The sequence below is a fragment of the Phyllobates terribilis genome, unplaced genomic scaffold (assembly GCF_046119375.1).
Source record: "Phyllobates terribilis strain yellow unplaced genomic scaffold, ASM4611937v1 Scaffold_3__8_contigs__length_932513732, whole genome shotgun sequence".
Lineage (NCBI taxonomy): Eukaryota > Metazoa > Chordata > Amphibia > Anura > Dendrobatidae > Phyllobates > Phyllobates terribilis.
In genome coordinates this window covers 577,441,736-577,461,339 of record NW_027362763.1, presented here as the reverse complement: position 1 = coordinate 577,461,339, position 19,604 = coordinate 577,441,736, and the positions used below count along the sequence as shown (strand labels likewise).

At 49.5% G+C, this 19,604-nt stretch overlaps 1 long non-coding RNA gene across 1 annotated transcript in view; it reads right to left on the bottom strand.

Moving 5' to 3' along the window:
* Positions 1-19,604, bottom strand: part of LOC141257199 (uncharacterized) — a 70,639-nt gene that overhangs the window by 32,647 nt on the left and 18,388 nt on the right. The window contains exon 2 of the long non-coding RNA XR_012318034.1: positions 17,158-17,201. This is a non-coding gene — a long non-coding RNA (uncharacterized lncRNA). The remainder of the gene's footprint in view (positions 1-17,157; positions 17,202-19,604) is intronic.

Genomic DNA, 19,604 nt, shown 5'->3' with positions numbered 1-19,604 from the left:
TTAATGTAATGGGTATCACATATCCCTCAAACTAATATAATGGATCAGACATAGCCCTTCAATTAATGTAATGGGCACCACATAGCTTTCTTTACATATAAAATAATAGGCCAAATATAACCTTCCATTTAATGTTATGGGCACGGACATTGGTTTTATAATATATTGGGACCCACATATTCCTCTATTCAATATAAGGGGTTACATATAGCCCGCCATTTATTATAATGTGCCCTACATAGCCTTCCATTAAATGCATTATGACCCACAAAACCCTTCATGTAATACAATGGGCCCCACGTAGTCCTGCCATTAATGTAATGGGTCCCACAAAGAACTCCACTTAATATAATGGGATCTGCATAGCATTCTATTTATTATAATGGGATCTGTATAACCCTCCATTAAAAATAATGGACCCCACAGTCTTCCATTTAATATAATTGGCGCCATATAGCTATTCATATAATATCACGGGACCAACATAGCCTTCCATTTAAAATCAAGGGCCCCACATGGCACTAAATTTAATAATGGCCCGTATACCCTATCATTTAATATACTGTAATGGGCGCCACATAGCCCTCCATTTAATGTATTGAGAACCACATTGCCCTCAATTTAATAGTCGGTTCCACATAGCCCTTCAATTAATGAATGTATTGGGCACCACATAGCTTTATATATAATATAATGGGTCCTACCTACCCCTCCATTTAATATAATAGGCCCCACATAGATTTTCTTATAATTTATTGGCACCAACATAGTTCTCCATTCAATATAAGGGGTCCCAAATAGCCCTCCATATAAAAGGCTCCAGTCTTCCCTTTGTCATTGCAATGCCATCGGAGCACACCCTTTCCCGTTGACGTGCCACTGGAGCACACTCTTTCCCGTTGACGTGCCACTGGAGCACACTCTTTCCCGTTGGCGTGCCACCGGAGCACACCCTTACCCGTTGGCGCCCCACCGGAGAACAGCCTTTCCCGTTGGCGTGCTACCGGAGCACAGCCTTTCCCGTTGGGAATGCCACCGAAGCAGTCTTTCCCGTTGGGAGTGCCACCGGAGCACACCCTTTCCCGTTGGGAGTGCCACCGGAGCACACCCTTTCCCGTTGGGAGTACAACCGGAGCACACCCTTTCCCGTTGGGAGTGCCATCGGAGCACACCCTTTCCCGTTGGGAGTGCCATCGGAGCACACCCTTTCCCGTTGGGAGTGCCACCGGAGCACAACCTTTCCCGTTGGGAGTGCCACCGGAGCACACCCTTTCCCGTTGGGAGTGCCACCGGAGCACCCCCTTTCCCGTTGGGAGTGATATCGGAGTACACCCTTTCCCGTTGGGAGTGCCACCGGAGCACAACCTTTCCCGTTGGGAGTGCCACCGGAGCACACCCTTTCCCGTTGGTATGCCACCGGAGCACATCCATTCCCGTTTTACCACCGGTGCACCACTTTTGGGCTTTTATCTTGCTACCGGGGTGCATCATTTGGCCTTCTTGCTTACCACCGGCACCGCCCATCATGGGCTTTTTAGCCTACAACCGGGGTGCATTTTTTTGGCCTTTTGGCTTACCACCAGGGCCGCCCATCATGGGCTTTTTAGCCTACAACCGGGGTGCCTTTTTGTTACCACCGGGGACGCCCATCCTGGGCTTTTTAGCCTACAACCGGGGTGCATTTTTTTGGCCTTTTTGTTTACCATCAGGGCCACCCATCATGGGCTTTTTAGCCTACAACCGGGGTGCCTTTTCTTTTGCCTTTTTGCTTACCACCAAGGCCGCCCATCATGGGCTTTTTATCCTACAACCGGGGTGCATATTTTTGGCCTTTTGACTTACCACCGGGGCCGCCCATCATGGGCTTTTTAGCCTACAACCGGGGTGCCTTTTTGTTACCACCGGGGCTGCCCATCATGGGCTTTTTAGCCTACAACCGGGGTGCATTTTTTTGGCCTTTTTGTTTACCACCGGGGCAGCCCATCATGGGCTTTTTAGCCTACAACCGGGGTGCATTTTTTTTGGCCTTTTGGCTTACCACCGGGGCCGCCCATCATGGGCTTTTTAGCCTACAACCGGGGTGCCTTTTTGTTACCACCGGGGCCGCCCATCATGGGCTTTTTAGCCTACAACCGGGGTGCCTTTTCATTTGCCTTTTTGCTTACCACCGGGGCCGCCCATCATGGGCTTTTTAGCCTACAGCCGGGGTGCATTTTTTAGGCCTTTTTGCTTACCACCGAGGCCGCCCATCATGGGCTTTTTAGCCTACAACCGGGGTGCATTTTTTTGGCCTTTTGGCTTACCACCGGGGCCGCCCATCATGGGCTTTTTAGCCTACAACCGGGGTGCCTTTTTGTTACCACCGGGGCCACCCATCCTGGGCTTTTTAGCCTACAACCGGGGTGCATTTTTTGGGCCTTTTTGTTTACCATCGTGGCCGCCCATCATGGGCTTTTTAGCCTACAACCGGGGTGCATTTTTTTGGCCTTTTGGCTTACCACCGGGGCCGCCCATCATGGGCTTTTTAGCCTACAACCGGGGTGCCTTTTTGTTACCACCGGGGCCGCCCATCATGGGCTTTTTAGCCTACAACCGGGGTGTATTTTTTTGGCCTTTTGGTTTACCACCGGGCCGCCCATCATGGGCTTTTTAGCCTATAACCGGGGTACCTTTTCTTTTGCCTTTTTGCTTACCACCGGAGCCGCCAATCATGGGCTTTTTAGCCTACAACCGGGGTGCATTTTTTGGCCTTTTTGCTTACCACCGAGGCCGCCCATCATGGGCTTTTTAGCCTACAACCGGGGTGCATTTTTTTGGCCTTTTGGCTTACCACCGGGGCCGCCCATCATGGGCTTTTTAGCCTACAACCGGGGTGCCTTTTTGTTACCACCGGGGCCGCCCATCCTGGGCTTTTTAGCCTACAACCGGGGTGCATTTTTTTGGCCTTTTTGTTTACCATCGGGGCCGCCCATCATGGTCTTTTTAGCCTACAACCGGGGTGCCTTTTCTTTTGCCTTTTTGCTTACCACCAAGTCCGCCCATCATGGGCTTTTTATCCTACAACCGGGGTGCATTATTTTGGCCTTTTGGCTTACCACCGGGGCCGCCCATCATGGGCTTTTTAGCCTACAACCGGGGTGCCTTTTTGTTACCACCGGGGCAGCCCATCATGGGCTTTTTAGCCTACAACCGGGGTGCATTTTTTTTGGCCTTTTTGTTTACCACCGGGGCCGCCCATCATGGGCTTTTTAGCCTACAACCGGGGTGCTTTTTTGTTACCACCGGGGCCGCCCATCATGGGCTTTTTAGCCTACAACCGGGGAACCTTTTCTTTTGCCTTTTTGCTTACCACCGGAGCAGACAATCATGGGCTTTTTAGCCTACAACCGAGGTGCATTTTTTGGCTTTTTTGCTTACCACCGAGGCCGCCCATCATGGGCTTTTTAGCCTACAACCGGGGTGCATTTTTTTGGCCTTTTGGCTTACCACCGGAGCCGCCCATCATGGGCTTTTTAGCCTACAACCGGGGTGCCTTTTTGTTACCACCGGGGCCGCCCATCCTGGGCTTTTTAGCCTACAACCGGGGTGCATTTTTTTGGCCTTTTTGTTTGTTTACCATCGGGGCCGCCCATCATGGTCTTTTTAGCCTACAACCGGGGTGCTTTTTCTTTTGCCTTTTTGCTTACCACCAAGTCCGTCCATCATGGGCTTTTTATCCTACAACCGGGGTGCATTATTTTGGCCTTTTGGCTTACCACCGGGGCCGCCCATCATGGGCTTTTTAGCCTACAAACGGGGTGCCTTTTTGTTACCACCGGGGCCGCCCATCATGGGCTTTTTAGCCTACAACCGGGGTGCATTTTTTTGGCCTTTTGGCTTACCACCGGGGCCGCCCATCATGGGCTTTTTAGCCTACAACCGGGGTGCCTTTTTGTTACCACCGGGGCCGCCCATCATGGGCTTTTTAGCCTACAACCGGGGTGTATTTTTTTGGCCTTTTGGTTTACCACCGGGCCGCCCATCATGGGCTTTTTAGCCTATAACCGGGGTACCTTTTCTTTTGCCTTTTTGCTTACCACCGGAGCCGCCAATCATGGGCTTTTTAGCCTACAACCGGGGTGCATTTTTTGGCCTTTTTGCTTACCACCGAGGCCGCCCATCATGGGCTTTTTAGCCTACAACCGGGGTGCATTTTTTTGGCCTTTTGGCTTACCACCGGGGCCGCCCATCATGGGCTTTTTAGCCTACAACCGGGGTGCCTTTTTGTTACCACCGGGGCCGCCCATCCTGGGCTTTTTAGCCTACAACCGGGGTGCATTTTTTTGGCCTTTTTGTTTACCATCGGGGCCGCCCATCATGGTCTTTTTAGCCTACAACCGGGGTGCCTTTTCTTTTGCCTTTTTGCTTACCACCAAGTCCGCCCATCATGGGCTTTTTATCCTACAACCGGGGTGCATTATTTTGGCCTTTTGGCTTACCACCGGGGCCGCCCATCATGGGCTTTTTAGCCTACAACCGGGGTGCCTTTTTGTTACCACCGGGGCAGCCCATCATGGGCTTTTTAGCCTACAACCGGGGTGCATTTTTTTTGGCCTTTTTGTTTACCACCGGGGCCGCCCATCATGGGCTTTTTAGCCTACAACCGGGGTGCTTTTTTGTTACCACCGGGGCCGCCCATCATGGGCTTTTTAGCCTACAACCGGGGAACCTTTTCTTTTGCCTTTTTGCTTACCACCGGAGCAGACAATCATGGGCTTTTTAGCCTACAACCGAGGTGCATTTTTTGGCTTTTTTGCTTACCACCGAGGCCGCCCATCATGGGCTTTTTAGCCTACAACCGGGGTGCATTTTTTTGGCCTTTTGGCTTACCACCGGAGCCGCCCATCATGGGCTTTTTAGCCTACAACCGGGGTGCCTTTTTGTTACCACCGGGGCCGCCCATCCTGGGCTTTTTAGCCTACAACCGGGGTGCATTTTTTTGGCCTTTTTGTTTGTTTACCATCGGGGCCGCCCATCATGGTCTTTTTAGCCTACAACCGGGGTGCTTTTTCTTTTGCCTTTTTGCTTACCACCAAGTCCGCCCATCATGGGCTTTTTATCCTACAACCGGGGTGCATTATTTTGGCCTTTTGGCTTACCACCGGGGCCGCCCATCATGGGCTTTTTAGCCTACAAACGGGGTGCCTTTTTGTTACCACCGGGGCCGCCCATCATGGGCTTTTTAGCCTACAACCGGGGTGCATTTTTTTTGACCTTTTTGTTTACCACCGGGGCCGCCCATCATGGGCTTTTTAGCCTACAACAGGGGTGCCTTTTCTTTTGCCTTTTTGCTTACCACCGGGGCCGCCCATCATGGGCTTTTTAGCCTACAACCAGGGTGCATTTTTTTGCCTTTTGGCTTACCACCAGGGCCGCCCATCATGGGCTTCTTAGCCTACAACCAGGGTGCCTTTTCTTTTGCCTTTTTGTTTACCACCGGGACCGCCCATCATGGGCTTTTTAGCCTACAACCGGGGTGCATTTTTTTGGACTTTTTGTTTACCATCGGGGCCGCCCATCATGGGCTTTTTAGCCTACAACCGGGGTGCCTTTTTGTTACCACCGGGGCTGCCCATCATGGGCTTTTTAGCCTACAACCGGGGTGCATTTTTTTGGCCTTTTTGTTTACCACCGGGGCAGCCCATCATGGGCTTTTTAGCCTACAACCGGGGTGCATTTTTTTTGGCCTTTTGGCTTACCACCGGGACAGCCCATCATGGGCTTTTTAGCCTACAACCGGAGTGCCTTTTTGTTACCACCGGGGCCGCCCATCATGGGCTTTTTAGCCTACAACCGGGGTGCCTTTTCATTTGCCTTTTTGCTTACCACCGGGGCCGCCCATCATGGGCTTTTTAGCCTACAGCCGGGGTGCATTTTTTAGGCCTTTTTGCTTACCACCGAGGCCGCCCATCATGGGCTTTTTAGCCTACAACCGGGGTGCATTTTTTTGGCCTTTTGGCTTACCAACGGGGCCGCCCATCATGGGCTTTTTAGCCTACAACCGGGGTGCCTTTTTGTTACCACCGGGGCAGCCCATCCTGGGCTTTTTAGCCTACAACCGGGGTGCATTTTTTTGGCCTTTTTGTTTACCATCGGGGCCACCCATCATGGGCTTTTTAGCCTACAACCGGGGTGCCTTTTCTTTTGCCTTTTTGCTTACCACCAAGGCCGCCCATCATGGGCTTTTTATCCTACAACCGGGGTGCATATTTTTGGCCTTTTGACTTACCACCGGGGCCGCCCATCATGGGCTTTTTAGCCTACAACCGGGTTGCCTTTTTGTTACCACCGGGGCTGCCCATCATGGGCTTTTTAGCCTACAACCGGGGTGAATTTTTTTGGCCTTTTTGTTTACCACCGGGGCCGCCCATCATGGGCTTTTTAGCCTACAACCGGGGTGCATTTTTTTTGGCCTTTTGGTTTACCACCGGGGCCGCCCATCATGGGCTTTTTAGCCTACAACCGGGGTGCCTTTTTGTTACCACCGGGGCCGCCCATCATGGGCTTTTTAGCCCACAACCGGGGTGCCTTTTCATTTGCCTTTTTGCTTACCACCGGGGCCGCCCATCATGGGCTTTTTAGCCTACAGCCGGGGTGCAATTTTTTGGCCTTTTTGCTTACCACCGAGGCCGCCCATCATGGGCTTTTTATCCTACAACCGGGGTGCATTTTTTTGGCCTTTTGGCTTATCACCGGGGCCGCCCATCATGGGCTTTTTAGCCTACAACCGGGGTGTCTTTTTGTTACCCCTGGGGCCGCACATCATGGGCTTTTTAGCCTACAACCGGGGTGCATTTTTTTGGCCTTTTTGTTTACCATCGGGGCCGCCCATCATGGGCTTTTTAGCCTACAACCGGGGTGCCTTTTCTTTTGCCTTTTTGCTTACCACCAAGGCCGCCCATCATGGGCTTTTTATCCTACAACCGGGGTGCATTATTTTGGCCTTTTGGCTTACCACCGGGGCCGCCCATCATGGGCTTTTTAGCCTACAACCCGGGTGCCTTTTTGTTACCACCGGGGCCGCCCATCATGGGCTTTTTAGCCTACAACCGGGGTGCAATTTTTTGGCCTTTTTGTTTACCACCGGGGCCGCCCATCATGGGCTTTTTAGCCTACAACCGGGGTGCATTTTTTTGGACTTTTTGCTTACCACCGAGGCCGCCCATCATGGGCTTTTTAGCCTACAACCAGGGTGCATTTTTTTGGCCATTTGGCTTACCACCGGGGCCGCCCATCATGGGCTTTTTAGCCTACAATCGGGGTGCCTTTTTGTTACCACCGAGGCCGCCCATCATGGGCTTTTTAGCCTACAACCGGGGTGCATTTTTTTGGCCTTTTTGTTTACCACCTGGGCCGCCCATCATGGGCTTTTTAGCCTACAACAGGGGTGCCTTTTCTTTCGCCTTTTTGCTTACCACCGGGGCCGCCCATCATGGGCTTATTAGCCTACAACCGGGGTGCATTTTTTGGCCTTTTTGCTTACCACCGGGGCCGCCCATCATGGGCTTTTTAGCCTACAACCAGGGTGCATTTTTTTGCCTTTTGGCTTATCACCAGGGCCGTCCATCATGGGCTTCTTAGCCTACAACCAGGGTGCCTTTTCTTTTGCCTTTTTGTTTACCACCGGGGCCGCCCATCATGGGCTTTTTAGCCTACAATCGGGGTGCATTTTTTTGGCCTTTTGGCTTACCACGGGGGCCGCCCATCATGGGCTTTTTAGCCTACAACCGGGGTGCCTTTTTCTTACCACCGGGGTCGCCCATCATGGGCTTTTTAGCCTACAACCGGGGTGCATTTTTTGGGCCTTTTTGTTTACCATCGTGGCCGCCCATCATGGGCTTTTTAGCCTACAACCGGGGTGCCTTTTCTTTTGCCTTTTTGCTTACCACCAAGGCCGCCCATCATGGGCTTTTTATCCTACAACCGGGGTGCATTTTTTTGGCCTTTTGGCTTACCACCGGGGCCGCCCATCATGGGCTTTTTAGCCTACAACCGGGGTGCCTTTTTGTTACCACCGGGGCCGCCCATCATGGGCTTTTTAGCCTACAACTGGGGTGTATTTTTTTGGCCTTTTGGTTTACCACCGGGCCGCCCATCATGGGCTTTTTAGCCTACAACCTGGGTGCATTTTTTTGGCCTTTTGGCTTACCACCGGGGCCGCCCATCATGGGCTTTTTAGCCTACAACCGGGGTGCCTTTTTGTTACCACCGGGGCCGCCCATCCTGGGCTTTTTAGCCTACAACCGGGGTGCATTTTTTTGGCCTTTTTGTTTACCATTGGGGCCGCCCATCATGGTCTTTTTAGCCTACAACCGGGGTGCCTTTTCTTTTGCCTTTTTGCTTACCACCAAGTCTGCCCATCATGGGCTTTTTATCCTACAACCGGGTGCATTATTTTGGCCTTTTGGCTTACCACCGGGGCCGCCCATCATGGGCTTTTTAGCCTACAACCGGGGTGCCTTTTTGGTAACACCGGGGCAGCCCATCATGGGCTTTTTAGCCTACAACCGGGGTGCATTTTTTTTGGCCTTTTTGTTTACCACCGGGGCCGCCCATCATGGGCTTTTTAGCCTACAACAGGGGTGCCTTTTCATTTGCCTTTTTGCTTACCACCGGGGTCGCCCATCATGGGCTTTTTAGCCTACAACCGGGGTGCATTTTTTTGGCCTTTTTGCTTACCACCGGGGCCGCCCATCATGGGCTTTTTAGCCTACAACCGGGGTGCATTTTTTTGCCTTTTGGCTTACCACCAGGGCCGCCCATCGTGGGCTTCTTAGCCTACAACCAGGGTGCCTTTTCTTTTGCCTTTTTGTTTACCACCGGGACCGCCCATCATGGGCTTTTTAGCCTACAACCGGGGTACATTTTTTTGGACTTTTTGTTTACCATCGGGGCCGCCCATCATGGGCTTTTTAGCCTACAACCGGGGTGCATTTTTTTGGCCTTTTTGCTTACCACCGAGGCCGCCCATCATGGGCTTTTTAGCCTACAACCGGGGTGCCTTTTTGTTACCACCGGGGCCGCCCATCCTGGGCTTTTTAGCCTACAACCGGGGTGCATTTTTTTGGCCTTTTTGTTTACCATCGGGGCCGCCCATCATGGTCTTTTTAGCCTACAACCGGGGTGCCTTTTCTTTTGCCTTTTTGCTTACCACCAAGTCCGCCCATCATGGGCTTTTTATCCTACAAACGGGGTGCATTATTTTGGCCTTTTGGCTTACCACCGTGGCCGCCCATCATGGGCTTTTTAGCCTACAACCGGGGTGCCTTTTTGTTACCACCGGGGCAGCCCATCATGGGCTTTTTAGCCTACAACCGGGGTGCATTTTTTTTGGCCTTTTTGCTTACCACCGGGGCCGCCCATCATGGGCTTTTTAGCCTACAACAGGGGTGCCTTTTCTTTTGCCTTTTTGCTTACCACCGGGGCCGCCCATCATGGGCTTTTTAGCCTACAACCGGGGTGCATTTTTTTGGCCTTTTTGCTTACCACCGAGGCCGCCCATCATGGGCTTTTTAGCCTACAACCGGGGTGCCTTTTTGTTACCACCGGGGCCGCCCATCCTGGGCTTTTTAGCCTACAACCGGGGTGCATTTTTTTGTCCTTTTTGTTTACCATCGGGGCCGCCCATCATGGTCTTTTTAGCCTACAACCGGGGTGCCTTTTCTTTTGCCTTTTTGCTTACCACCAAGTCCGCCCATCATGGGCTTTTTATCCTACAACCGGGGTGCATTATTTTGGCCTTTTGGCTTACCACCGTGGCCGCCCATCATGGGCTTTTTAGCCTACAACCGGGGTGCCTTTTTGTTACCACCGGGGCAGCCCATCATGGGCTTTTTAGCCTACAACCGGGGTGCACTTTTTTTGGCCTTTTTGTTTACCACCGGGGCCGCCCATCATGGGCTTTTTAGCCTACAACAGGGGTGCCTTTTCTTTTGCCTTTTTGCTTACCACCGGGGCCGCCCATCATGGGCTTTTTAGCCTACAACCGGGGTGCATTTTTTTGGCCTTTTTGCTTACCACCGGGGCCGCCCATCATGGGCTTTTTAGCCTACAACCGGGGTGCATTTTTTTGCCTTTTGGCTTACCACCAGGGCCGCCCATCATGGGCTTCTTAGCCTACAACCAGGCTGCCTTTTCTTTTGCCTTTTTGTTTACCACCGGGACCGCCCATCATGCGCTTTTTAGCCTACAACCGGGGTGCATTTTTTTGGACTTTTTGTTTACCATCGGGGCCGCCCATCATGGGCTTTTTAGCCTACAACCGGGGTGCATTTTTTTGGCCTTTTTGCTTACCACCGAGGCCGCCCATCATGGGCTTTTTAGCCTACAACCGGGGTGCATTATTTTGGCCTTTTGGCTTACCACCGGGGCCGCCCATCATGGGCTTTTTAGCCTACAACCGGGGTGCCTTTTTGTTACCACCGGGGCCGCCCATCATGGGCTTTTTAGCCTACAACCGGGGTGCATTTTTTTGGCCTTTTTGCTTACCACCGGTGCCGCCCATCATGGGCTTTTTAGCCTACAACCGGGGTGCATTTGTTTGGCCTTTTGGCTTACCACCGGGGCCGCCCATCATGGGCTTTTTAGCCTACAACCGGGGTGCCTTTTTGTTACCACCGGGGCCGCCCATCCTGGGCTTTTTAGCCTACAACCGGGGTGCATTTTTTTGGCCTTTTTGTTTACCATCGGGGCCGCCCATCATGGTCTTTTTAGCCTACAACCGGGGTGCCTTTTCTTTTGCCTTTTTGCTTACCACCAAGTCCGCCCATCATGGGCTTTTTATCCTACAACCGGGGTGCATTATTTTGGCCTTTTGGCTTACCACCGGGGCCGCCCATCATGGGCTTTTTAGCCTACAACCGGGGTGCCTTTTTGTTACCACCGGGGCAGCCCATCATGGGCTTTTTAGCCTACAACTGGGGTGCATTTTTTTGGGCCTTTTTGTTTACCACCGGGGCCGCCCATCATGGGCTTTTTAGCCTACAACAGGGGTGCCTTTTCGCTTACCACCGGGGCCGTCCATCATGGGCTTTTTAGCCTACAACCGGGGTGCATTTTTTTGGCCTTTTTGCTTACCACCGGGGCCGCCCATCATGGACTTTTTAGCCTACAACCGGGGTGCATTTTTTTGCCTTTTGGCTTACCACCAGGGCCGCCCATCATGGGCTTCTTAGCCTACAACCAGGGTGCCTTTTCTTTTGCCTTTTTGTTTACCACCGGGGCCGCCCATCATGGGCTTTTTAGCCTACAACCGGGGTGCATTTTTTTGGCCTTTTTGCTTACCACCGACGCCGCCCATCATGGGCTTTTTAGCCTACAATCGGGGTGCATTTTTTTGGCCTTTTGGCTTACCACCGGGGCCGCCTATCATGGGCTTTTTAGCCTACAACCGGGGTGCCTTTTTGTTACCACCGGGGTCGCCCATCATGGGCTTTTTAGCCTACAACCGGGGTGCATTTTTTGGGCCTTTTTGTTTACCATCGTGGCCGCCCATCATGGGCTTTGTAGCCTACAACCGGGGTGCCTTTTCTTTTGCCTTTTTGCTTACCACCAAGGCCGCCCATCATGGGCTTTTTATCCTACAACCGGGGTGCATTTTTTTGGCCTTTTGGCTTACCACCGGGGCCGCCCATCATGGGCTTTTTAGCCTACAACCGGGGTGCCTTTTTGTTACCACCGGGGCCGCCCATCATGGGCTTTTTAGCCTACAACCGGGGTGTATTTTTTTGGCCTTTTGGTTTACCACCGGGCCGCCCATCATGGGCTTTTTAGCCTACAACCGGGGTACCTTTTCTTTTACCTTTTTGCTTACCACCGGAGCCGCCAATCATGGGCTTTTTAGCCTACAACCGGGGTGCATTTTTTTGGCCTTTTTGCTTACCACCGAGGCCGCCCATCATGGGCTTTTTAGCCTACAACCGGGGTGCATTTTTTTGGCCTTTTTGTTTACCATCGGGGCCGCCCATCATGGGCTTTTTAGCTTACAACCGGGGTGCCTTTTCTTTTGCCTTTTTGCTTACCACCAAGGCCGCCCATCATGGGCTTTTTATCCTACAACCGGGGTGCATTTTTTTGGCCTTTTGGCTTACCACCGGGGCCGCCCATCATGGGCTTTTTAGCCTACAACCGGGGTGCCTTTTTGTTACCACCGGGGCCGCCCATCATGGGCTTTTTAGCCTACAACCGGGGTGCATTTTTTGGCCTTTTTGTGTACCACCGCGGCCGCCCATCATGGGCTTTTTAGCCTACTACAGGGGTGCCTTTTCTTTTGCCTTTTTGCTTACCACCGGGGCCGCCCATTATGGGCTTTTTAGCCTACAAACGGGGTGCATTTTTTTGCCTTTTGGCTTACCACCAGGGCCGTCCATGGTGGGCTTCTTAGCCTACAACTAGGGTGCCTTTTCTTTTGCCTTTTTGTTTACCACCGGGGCCGCTCATCATGGGCTTTTTAGCCTACAACCGGGGTGCCTTTTTGTTACCACCGGGGCCGCCCATTATGGGCTTTTTAGCCTACAACCGGGGTGCATTTTTTTGGCCTTTTTGTTTACCACCAGGGCCGCCCATCATGGGCTTCTTTTTAGCCTACAACCAGGGTGCATTTTTTGGCCTTTTTGCTTACCACCGGGGCCGCCCATCATGGGCTTTTTAGCCTACAAACGGGGTGCATTTTTTTGCCTTTTGGCTTACCACCAGGGCCGTCCATGGTGGGCTTCTTAGCCTACAACTAGGGTGCCTTTTCTTTTGCCTTTTTGTTTACCACCGGGGCCGCCCATCATGGGCTTTTTAGCCTACAACCGGGGTGCCTTTTTGTTACCACCGGGGCCGCCCATTATGGGCTTTTTAGCCTACAACCGGGGTGCATTTTTTTGGCCTTTTTGTTTACCACCGGGGCCGCCCATCATGGGCTTTTTAGCCTACAACCAGGGTGCATTTTTTGGCCTTTTTGCTTACCACCAGGGCCGCCCATCATGGGTTTCTTAGCCTACAACCAGGGTGCCTTTTCTTTTGCCTTTTTCCTTACCACCGGTGCCGCCCATCATGGGCTTTTTAGCCTACAACCGGGGTGCATTCTTTGGCCTTTTTGCTTACCACCGGGGCCGCCCATCATGGGCTTTTTAGCCTACAAACCGGGGTGCCTTTTCTTTTGCCTTTTTGCTTACCACCAGGGCCGCCCATCATGGGCTTTTTAGCCTACGACGGAGGTGCACTCTATGGCTTTTTTGCCAACCACTGAGGCACCCAACTTGGCCCTTTCAGCCTGCCACCGGGGTGCATTCTCTGACCTTTTAACTTACCACCGGAAAACCCATCCTGGGCTTTTTATCGTTGTGAAGTAATATATCTGCCGGATATCTATTATCGTTGCACATCTTAAAAGGAACCTATCACCAGAAATAACGGTAATAACCTGCAGATATGTGGTTAATCTGCAAGTTAATATCGTTATTATGCTGCCCAGAGCCTGCACGCAGCCAACAGCATAAACTTTATTTAATTTATAAAATGAACTTTATTCCCCCCGCAGCATTCTGGTTTCAGTCATAGGGGCAGTGTTGGCAAAGGTCAGTCACCGTTCTGTATATGCAGAATCTCCGGCCCTGACTGACAGTCAGCCCCAATGCAGAGCGAGTGTCAGTCAGTGCGGGGGCGCAGTTACAGCCGCCACTCTGTATTCTCAGAGCCATAAATGAACCGGCACCGCCCCCATGACTGAAACAGGTACTCTGCAGGGAAAATAAAGTTCATTATCTCCTCGCAGTGTTTGGCAAAGTGCGGGCACCGGGCAGGTTAGTAATTCTATTAACCTGCAGATTAACCAGCACCATTCTTATTTATACACTTGTAAGACACAGAGGGAGCAGAGATGAGAATAAGGATTTTTTTATTTTATTCTTATTTTTACACTTGTTGGACACAGCAGGAGCAGAATACTACTCTCAACATTGTCCCCTGCTGATGCTGAACACAGCGCTAGCAGGGGACAATGATGAGGGAAGTGTTCAGCACCCGGCATTTGAGAACAGCGCAAACTGTACGGCTGATTCGCAGGCGCCGGTACATGTGATAGGCAGTGTGCCCACTATGCGTATTTTAAGCGTTTCCGCAACGGTAATTCTGCTGCAGAAACACAAAAAAAAAATTGTTAGAAGGTCTGCCATGTTCCCCAATGATAAATCCGCATGTGCTATGCAAATGCTGCGGAAATTTCCGCTGCAGATTATAATTGCAGAAAAATCCGCAGCACTACCAATTATTTTGAGTAAATGCGGCATTTTCGCCACCACTGACTTGTATTGGACCGCATGGAATCCGCATCACTGCATCCGCAGAATCCAAGCGTTTCAATGTGTGGATGGTACCCGGGTCTGGAGAAGAGGAGACTCTCCTCCAGACACGGGTACCATAGTACCTGTAAAAAAAATAATAAAATAAAAAATAAATATTATACTTACCTTCTGATGGCCCCTGGTCTCCATAGCGATGCGTCCTGGCTTGCCGGCAACTCGCGATGGTCTGAAAAGGACCTGCCGTGAAGAAATTTAGTCATGTGACAGGTCAAGCGACCGGTGACGTCGGCAGGTCCTTTAGTCCACCGCGAGCTGCCGGCAAGCCGAGACGAATCAGATAAAGACTCCGGGTGCCATCGGAAGGTAAGTATAGATTTAATTTTTTTTACCATTCTTTACGGTTACACTATATAAATCCATGCCGTTTGCATGGATTTATATAGTGTGACCAAGTTGTCAAGCACTTCCCAAGTGATGCTAAAATCGCTTGGAAAGCGCTTGACAACCTGCATGCGGAAATGCATGTGAAGAACGCTTCACTTCCACTGGTCCCTGGCAGAAAAAAAGCATGTACAATCCGCATGCGTTTTTTCTGCCAGGGAGATGCAGAAACGCTCAGGAAAAATCAGGAGCATTTCTGCATCGTGGACACATAACCATACTGATGCATCACACGGGCGGCACACGGTTGCAACACATATGCCATACGTATCATACACATGGACACACGTACATAGATATCTCCGGTAATGTGTGGAAGAGGCCTAATAGCGTTGTTTCTAGTGGGAGGTTCTCTTTAACACATAAAAATCTGTAATTTCTTGAATGCATTTTATTCCAGTATGTGTCACACGGACAGCACACATGTACACATACATGGTAGAAATGGACCAGGCCACACTTTCACGCGTACACGTGAAGGAGGCCTAAGATGTATTGTGAGGTTCTGCAGCAGCTGAGGTGTATTATAAGGTTATTATGAGGTATATTTATGTGTATACACACATACTTACACTCATGCACACACACACACATCACTATAGACTGAGGTTCTGCAGTAGCCGAGATATATTATGAGGTTCTGCTTCTGCCGAGGTGCATTATGAGGTTCTGCAGCGGCCGAGGTGTATTATAAGGTTCTGCAGCAACTGAGGTGTATTATGAGGTTCTGCAGCCGCCAAGGTGTATTATGAGGTTCTGCAGCCACCAAGGTGTATTATGAGGTTCTGCAGCGGCCGAGGTGTATTATAAGGTTCTGCAGCAACTGAGGTGTATTATGAGGTTCTGCAGCCGCCAAGGTGTATTATGAGGTTCTGCAGCCTCCAAGGTGTATTATGAGGTTCTGCAGCCGCCAAGGTGTATTATGAGGTTCTGCAGCCGCCAAGGTGTATTATGAGGTTCTGCAGCTGAGGTGTGTATTATGAGGTTCTGCAGCCGCCAAGGTGTATTATGAGGTTCTGCAGCTACTAAAGTGTATTATGAGGATCTGCAGCTGAGGTGTGTATTATGAGGTTCTGCAGCCTCCAAGGTGTATTATGAGGTTCTGCAGCTGAGGTGTGCAGTATGAGGTTAAGCATCAGCTGTGGCATATTATGAGGTTCTAAAGCACCTGCTGTGTATATTTCGAGGTTCTGCAGCAGCTGTATATATGTAGATATACACATACAGCTCTGGCAAAAATTAAGAGACCACTGCAAAATTTTTAGTTTCTCTGATTTTTCTCTTTCTAGGTATATTTTTGAGTAAAATGTACACTGTTGTTTTAGTTTATAAACTACTGACAACATGTCTCCAAAATTCAAAGCTAAAAATTTTGTATTTATTTACAGCAAATGATAAAGCGTCAAAATACTAAAAAAGAAACAGTGCTTTCAGACCTCAAATTACTCATGTCTTAACTCAGGGACAGTTCAGAAATCAATATTTGGTGGACTAACCATGATTTTTAATCACAGTTTTCATGTGTCTTGGCATGCTTTCCAATAGAAAACTGTTCAGTGGTCTCTTCATTTTTGCCAGAGCTGTATACTTGCATTCTTGCACACACACACATCACTATAGACTTTTCACTTCACAGTACTCATATGCCAGAGGTGATGTGGAGAAGTGGTGTGGAGTGCAGTGATTGTCATGCCTTCCTTAGATGAGGACACTGCTCTGTTATTTCCAATTCTGGAGTGATGATGCTGGGGACAATACTGGCAGGTATGAGTGTGCAGTGGGCCGGCAGGGGGCAGTGCTGGACACTGAGGCCAGCTCTGGCTATGAGGTTAGATAATACAGCACAGGGAGCTGTCAAGTTTGGTAGAGCCACCGCTAAACAAAGTAGGTGAGGGAATGAATTGAAATTCAGGAGGAACGAAAGGCAGAAACAAAAAACAAAATTTATAGGGGTATTGTATATTACAAAACAGCACAGATTACCTTAAAAAACAAATTTGGATTTTGTGGTCGGACAACTTCATGAATTCTCACTCCAGAAAGGGGGATGATGTAAAAAGTAGAAAATGGGCTCTAAACAGTCATCTAAAGATGCAAAAAAATTCATCATCCAACTTTGTGCAACACTTCAATAATCTGGTGTAAATTACGGCAAAGTGGTTACAAACAAAACAAACATCCCCTTAATGATAAATTCTCCAACTTAAAAACCCATTAAACACATGTGACTGAGGTTATTTTTATGCAGATCCATGGATTTCCACACAATCCAAATCAGATAAATGGGAAAGGTGCCAATATTTTTGCAATAAAACTGTCCCATGTGAACTGACCCTAATGACTCAGTACATGAGCCAAATGCTGAGATATTAGGAAAGCTCATCCGTACCTTGCTGCCTGTAGCTTCCAGATGAAGAGCAGTTCCTGGGTTCCCTGCAACAGCAAAGCACAACATTAAAGGGAATCTTGTTTTAAATTGTATTTATGTTGTTTTTTTAAAATATATGGGAATCTAGAATGAAAATTACTTTGTAAGGGCTGCAAAGTTATGGGTTATGCTCTTCTGTGACCCCGCTGAATATTATTATTTTTGGGGTAGTGGGGGTGGTTGCAATTAATGTGTAACCCAGCTCTGTCTACTTCTATGGGAGTAGTGGTGTAATGCATAACCCCATATTACACCACTCCTCGCATAGAAGTGGATGGAGCGGTGTCGCTGATTACACCACTTCTCCCATAGAAGTGGACTGTGCGGGGAGACACAATATATACATTAGAATAGATACTGTGTATTTAATCCTATCCTGTGTGATACACTCCGCTGAGCTCAATGTCTAATCCCATCAGGTGATACACTACACTTGGCCCTGTATCTAATTCCAGCGTTACTCTAAGCGTATCTAATCGCAGCACGATACACTCCATGTATCTAACAACTTTAACTTATGATACAGAAAGAAGCAACAACTAACAGAATCAATGCTGCCAGCTGTCCTCTGTGACACTGTACTTGTCAGTAACACTTTGCAGTCACTAACAAAATGGCTCCACACTGTGATCCTAAACTTCATCGTTTCTTATCCTTTTCTAAACACTCAGAATAGGAGGAGGGGTGACGTCCCACACGTGTGCAGAGCCAGCCCACATTCACTGCAGTTGTAATGTGAACTGGCACTACTAGGTTTTTATGGCAAATTTCAGCAGCTGCTCTCCCTAGTGTTTAAGGCTATGTGCCCACGATGCATAAATGAAGCAGAAAATTTCTGCAGCATTTCTGCATGTCCCTGGCAGAAAAAAAGCATGCAGATTGTGCATGCATTTTTCCTGCGGAATACATGCGGATCCACATGCGGATTCACATGCGTTTCCACATGCAGATTGACAAGCGCTTTCCAGGCGATAGCATCACTTGGAAAGTGCCTGACAACTAGGTCACAATGTATGAATCCATGCAAACAGCATGGATTTATACAGTGTGAACCGTAAAAATAAAATAAAGCTATACTCACCCCCGATGCCCCGGCGTGGCTGCAGCGCTGCTTCCTGGCTGGTTCCTGGCTGCCGGCATATCGCGAGACAGAGCGGTGAAGGGCCTGCGGTCACATGACTGTGACGTCACCGAAGGTTCCTCAGCGATGCCGGCATGCAGAGAAGCCTTCGGAAAGGTGAGTATAAACTTTATTTATTATTTTATTCTTTTTTTTACAGGTACAATGGTACCCAGGTCTGGATGAGAGTCTTCTCTCCTCCAGAACTGGGTACCATCCGCACATAGAGACGCATAGCATTCGCTTGTAGAAATGTACAGACGCGCATTCTATGCGTCTCAATGCAAGTCAATGGCGGCCATTCCGCTGCGCTTCCGCAAAATTAAATGACATGCTGCGGATTTTTGTACGCAGCATAAACGCTGCGGAAAAATCCGCAGCATGTGCATAGAACATGCGGAATTCCCTTGGGGACCAAGGGGTGCGGATTACCTAGTGTTTCACAAGCGTTTACGCTGCGGAAATTCCGCAGCATAAACGCTTGAAAAACGCTACGTGGGCACCCAGCCTAAAAGAGAAAATATAAAAACTTTTAAAATTATGTTTAATATTTTACTTATTTAAAAACAAATGATAATATTTGAAAAAATAAATAAATTTCAGGCTGTATGCCCACTATGCGTTTTTTAAGCGTTTCCGCAGTGGCAGTTCCACATGTGCTGTGCACATGCTGCAGAAATTTCCGCTGCGGATTATCATTGCAGAAAAATCCGCAGCACTAACAATTATTTTGCGTAATCGCAGCGTTTTTGCCGCTTTTGACTTGCATTGAATCGCATAATATCCACATGACTACATGTGCATATGCGGATATTAAGCGATTCACTGTGCGGATGGTACCCGGGTTTGGAGAAGAGGAGACTCTCCTCCAGACCCGGGTACCATAGTACCCATAAAAAAAAAGAATTAAAATTAAAAAAAAAAAACATTATACTTACCTTATGATGGCCCCCAGTCTCCTCAGCGATGCGTCCTGGCTTTCCGGCAGCTCGCGATGGTCTAAAAGGACCTGCCATGACGTCATTTAGATATGTGACGGGTCACGCGACGGCTGACGTCGGTGGTCGCGTGACTCGTCACATGACTAAATGACGTCATGGCAGGTGCTTTTACACAACAGCGAGACACTGGGAAGACCGGACGCATCGGATAAGGAGACTTTACATCAGCACAATTTTGGAACCAAAATTTATTTTTGTTATGGAGCTTTTAGGGTTAAAAATTGACCAACGATTTTTCATTTTTAGGCTGAGTTCACACGATGCGTTTTTCATGCGTTTCCGCGGCG